Genomic DNA, 5,946 nt, shown 5'->3' on the forward strand with positions numbered 1-5,946 from the left:
CATCTTTAGGGGTTGTCAGGATTCTGATTTATTATTTAAAGATTGTATCTCGTACAATGTTATTTATTATTACATAGTTCAATTATATTAAATATATTTGTTTTGAAAGTTAAAATAAAATGAAAACTAAATGATTATTCACGAACGATGTTGACGCGACGACGTATCTACTCCGACTTCTTTTCTCGGGTTGTTGGTGCGCTCGTTCTTTTGTGTTGCAGGGATGCAATTATGCGATTGACCTTACAAGTGTTATAATTATGTACCATAAATATATATATATAAATATATATACATATATATATATATATATGTAAGTTACTTACTGTCTCTGTACATTTTACTTCCTCTAAGAATGAATAAAAAGACATCGACATATGTATGTTTAAATAATTCATTTTATTTTATTTCATTTTTTTACATTTTTATTTAATTTTTTATGATTTATGAACTTACCTCCCTCCACTTGGCTGCCGACCGAGTTGGACCTCTTAAGGCATTTAAATTATCTGCTAACTCCGACCAAAGTATTTGCAGCCCTTGAGGGTTTGTCGGAGTTAGCTTCCCCCGTTGCAACTCAGGATGCTGCTTGCAAAACATTATGTAATGTTAATAGAAACAGCTGATTTCTATTCAAATTATATTGATAGCAAGATGCGTGCAGTCAATTGCTCCTATGGTGCATTTTATTCCAAATTTTCAAAAAAATCTGGAATATATTTCAAATAAACTAGCTTAATTTAGTATATTATTAATACTTGCCCCGTTTTTATAAAAGTTTCTTCTTGCACAAAGGTATTCTCGCTTAAAGAAAATGGATTGCTATCGTCTCGTAAACATTTTATATGCCGCGCGCGTTTCCTACTCTCACAATTTTCATCTTCGTTTAACAAAAATAACAAAAATAAATATTTTCCATTTTCATAACAAGATGCACAATCAGATATTTAATTCATAACGAGCACTGTCAAGAGCATTTGACATCTTAACAACTTATAAAGAAATGAGATTTTTATTTCAGACACAGAATACGATTTGCTTGATAAATTTCAAATTTTGGCACATTTGAAATATGTTGAATTTGTCAAGTGCACAGAATAGGGGTGTTTATATAGATATATGTATGTATATACATTAGGCCGGGTCGATTTGTGGGGAGGCAAAAAAATCGCCCATTGCTCTATGAAAATCATATTCTAGGGATCAAAATAAGAAACTTTGCCGAAGGAACCATACCTCTGAAACGAATTCTGATGTCCCCCAATTTGGGTCGAACTTTTGGGTAGGGGCAAATTTTGAAATAGAACTGAAATTACCATTTCATTCTTATTACCTCTGAAAGTGAGGATAACTAAAGCAATTACCACTATGGTATTTCAAAAAAAATAATAAGTGAAGTGACCATTCCAAATCAAAAAGTTTACAATGAATCCACCATCCTCTACACCGCAAGATGAAGCAACTACGTCAACAACTATCGAAAACCCAATGAGTCATATACCCAAGCATGATGTTACTGTTTTTGGTGTGTCTACGGATTTGACTGATCTTAATTTACCAACCCATCTGGATATCTTGAGATATTATATTATTTTTACTTAAGCGAACGTGCTAAAACAGAACAAAAAAAGTTTTCCCATAAATCATTCACTATTCAAGTACAAGATAATTTGATTGGAATTTGGGAAAAACTTGGTATGGAAATAATGCTGAAAAAAAGTGTATGTAATAAATTGAATAAATTGCTTGACAAGTATCAAGAGCAAATCAAGAGAAGAAACAACACCCAACAATTTACGGAGTATGTAAAATCTCTGGAAACAATTTTTTACATTAGAACATGTAAATGCGAATTGAAGGCAGCTCCATGTGCATGCGGCTGGGTTCCCGAACGCCTCAAAGAGTTCATGCACGATCAACATACTCAGAGAAGACTAACAATTAATGCACTTATGATGGAAACTGAAGAGCAAGAAGCAACGTCTATGTCATCAATGCCAACATACCAAGATCCCGATTATTCAACATACGCACCGCCACCGGTTCAAGAAGGTATGGATAGAAGCACAAGTTCACAATACACAGAGAGATACGATTGTTTTAACTTTGCTTTGGTATGTGACAAATTTGGTGTGCCTGACAGAGTAGCATCAGCATTGGGAACCGCTCTTTTGCAAGATTTTAAAATTAAAGATAAACATGGGAAACCTCTTATCATGGATAAATCGAAAGTTCGCAGAGAAAAAGAAAAATGCAGACAAGAAGTGCTTCGCAAACGGTTAGATGATACCAATTTGTTAGCGTTTTCATTCGATGGCAGAAAAGATGATACTTTAACAATATATAAAATTAATGAGAAGTATCATACTAGGATGGTGAAAGAACCTCATCTTGTTATTTTGAGAGAACCCAATTCTGAATTGATTGGTTACGTAAAAAATAAAAGACCATTGCATTGGTTTGTTTGCCTTCTACACTTTAACGAACTTCCGTTTCGGCATTTGTTTGAAGCTTTGGATAAATCAACCAGCACTGGACTAAGATCGGCAACCGGAAAACTGAGCCGTCAAATCGAAACTTGTCTTCCGGTAAATTATTGCTATCACTCATTTATTATAATTGTCAACCATTTTTAATTATTTTATTATTATATATTTTTAGGTGGTGGACGGCTTCCAGAAAATTGATTTGCAAAATATGCCCTCTGCTCCAGAAAAAAAAGAATTTTCCACCGATTCGAAGTACTTATACGACATGGCCCATGCAATTTCTAGCGGCATGGTATCGGTGGATCTGGCTAACATCAAACCAGGGAACATTGTACATTCTCGGTGGCTCACCAAGGCCGCTAGATTATTGAGATTATATGTGACAACGGAAAATCCAGATGCAAATTTAAGAATTCTGGTTGAATTTATAATTAAATGTTATGTGCCAATGTACTTCAATATAAAAAATTACAGCTCTGTCGTGTCAATGTTGTTTGATGATAGGAAAGAAAAGCGCGACTGTGCCATCAAGAAAATTCTACGCTATCGAACCGATGTTGACGAGCCAATGGAACTTAGAGTTTATAAAAACAGATATAAACTTTAATTGCACAAGTTATACGGAAATGATCAATTTGAATGATATAAATATCGTATTTGAACCACCATCAAGATGATCCACCGTTTAATGATCCAAAAAATCCATCACACATACAATGAACGGAACGACATGTTCAATTGCTAGCTAGCGTTTCCAAACGGGTTATACCGGAAAATGTGGAGGCTGTTATGGCGACGACATTAGAGAGCCGTGCGAAATTGCCAAGACTTGAAAGTAAAAAAGACTTCAAACAATAATTTTTTTTAGTTTCTTTTCTATAACTTATTTAAATTAATTTTTTCATTTACATATGTTCTGACTAAATAAATTTCTTAAGAGAAAAAATAGATATTATTATAAATAAATAAATAAATAAAAATAAAGAAAAAACTTAGCCATTTAGCTGATTTTTTCATGTAAAGGCCAAAAATGGTGATTTTTTGAAATGATTGTATGGGGAACCCCCCAGGGGAGTTCCAGGGGGTGTGCCACTGGCATGGGTGGATCGGCCGTCCAAAGTTAGTGGGGAACACGACAGACTGCAAGCGCCATCTGAATCTGATATTGAAATACACACATTCTTAAGGACACAGTTATTTAGACAGCTGCACAACTACATAACTGTGTCCATAAGAACGTGTGTATTTTAATATTTGACAGATGTCGCTTGCAGCCTGCCCCGCTCTATGTGTTCCGGGCGTGACTCTTTGAGTTTCGGCCATTGATTGTCCGTGACAACGGAGATGCGAAAGATGCGTGCGACACTTGTTATTATGAATGTATGTACATACATATGTACATATGTATGTGGCTCGCATTTGTTTTCGTAACATACAGACAAATGTGCCAAAGAAATAATATACATATGTATGTATGTATATGCCATAGAAATTCTATTGGTACAAATATGGAAATGATAACGAAATAATGCGAATATGCACATTTCATGAAGGTCATCAATTTTCTTTGAAGAAATGAAGTTCATTTTGCACATCTTCACTTTGTAATAGTGGAAATAAATATAATTTATTTGAAATATTACTTTATTTAAATAAAAATAAAGAGAAATAAAATAAAAATAATTTTTCCTAATTTTTCCCGTTTTTTGGACGATGGAACAAACATCATAATGGTAGTTGTTTACATGTCGCCCAATAACACAGTTAATAATATCATAAAGTTTATATACAGAAGACTTATTATTTATGGTCGAGTAGGTTCTGAAGAACTAGGAGAAAACTATCATACGTTGCCACTAATCTTAGCAGGAGATTTCAATATCAATTTCGCATCCGAAAATGGACAACTCTTGATAAACTTTCTACGAGATAAATTAGAATTACAAATGAATAATGACCGTAATGAGCCAACTACAAGACATGGAACAACAATCGATGCAGTTTTTTCTACATTTCTGTCTAATTTTAATTCTAAAATATATGTATCGTATTTCTCGTATCATAAGCCTATTGTCTCGCTTTTACAATCAACCACAGTAATTACTGATGTACCCAATAATGAAAATAACGAATAAAACAATGCAAAAAAATAAAAGATCTATGCAAAAGTATTAATTTACTAATGAAAACATAAAATAAATTTAAATATTTGTAGGAAATAAATATATGTATATGTGCATACATGTATATGTTGCACACACACATTCATATATATACATATAGATAGAGAGAAAGAAGTTTTACTTCAGTCGTGCGGTCATAAGCACACTCTCTTTTTTTACTAAAATAATTGGACTTGCGTATTCGAATTTAGATGTGGCAATAATATCGCATGCCAAAAGTTCTCTAATCATTTCGGTAACTAAATGCTTCTTCGGCTCCGGCACCCTGTACGGTTTTTGAGCTATTGGTGCATTCGTTGTCAATTCGATTTTCATTTCCGTAGCGTTAGTCAAGCCAATATCAGTAAGATTTTCCGCAAAAACGTCTGTGTTATCAGCTAACAATACTTGCAAATCAGCTTTTACATTCATGTCGTCAATACTGCTAATAATTTCGCTGAAATCAGTTTCTCGATGCTTAAGTTCTGCCTTTGTAACCTGCGTAGAAAATACGAAGCTGTCGTTCTTTATTTCTGCAACAACGTCTGCGTTTTTAAAAATATCTTTCCCCAAAAGCACGTCCATTGTTAATATATCATCATCAACAATAAACAAATTGACGATTAAAACTACATCATCAACAGCCATGTTCACGTTGATACTCTCAGTTGAAGTACGTTTTCCCCCGCAAATGCCTATTATTTCTACAACGCATGGATACTTCTTGGTATTTAAATTTGTTACAGCTGATCGTCGTATCATACTGCATTCACTACCAGTGTCTACGAAAGCTACTAACGCCTTACCGTTTACGCTGATTGGTTTTTCGAAAAACATAGATGGTTGATGTATGTGTGTTTGCTTCACAGCTACTGCTTTTTTACCACAATTTTCTGGTTCGCTACTTCCGTGGAATTTGTTACAATCTTTACATTTACGCGGTTGCCTCGGTTTTGGACGATTCCGCGCGATATGTCCACATTCTTTACAATTATAACACGTTATGTTTCCTTTTGTTTCGATTGTATTCCAACGCATGTCTTTTGCACTGTCTTTATTTCGATCACTCGTATATTCATTTTTAAATTGCTTTGTCACAGTTAAGTTTTGAAGGTAACTTTCAATTGTTTCGCGCATATCTTTTAACGAGTTAAACTTCAATGCAGCTATTGCAGTCTGCAATTCACGGTGTTTCAATCCGTCGCGAATGTATTTTATAATTGAACTTTCACTCAGGCCATACCGTCGGCCTAGTCCGCTCATTCTAAAACAATACTCTAAAATCGTTTCATTTT

General features: G+C 34.1%; 1 pseudogene; it reads left to right on the forward strand.

Moving 5' to 3' along the window:
- The first annotated feature begins 1,614 nt into the window (after positions 1-1,614).
- LOC125777737 (uncharacterized) lies at positions 1,615-4,875 on the forward strand (annotated as a pseudogene).
- The last annotated feature ends 1,071 nt before the right edge of the window (positions 4,876-5,946 follow it).

This window comes from Bactrocera dorsalis, chromosome 1, assembly GCF_023373825.1.
Source record: "Bactrocera dorsalis isolate Fly_Bdor chromosome 1, ASM2337382v1, whole genome shotgun sequence".
NCBI lineage: Eukaryota > Metazoa > Arthropoda > Insecta > Diptera > Tephritidae > Bactrocera > Bactrocera dorsalis.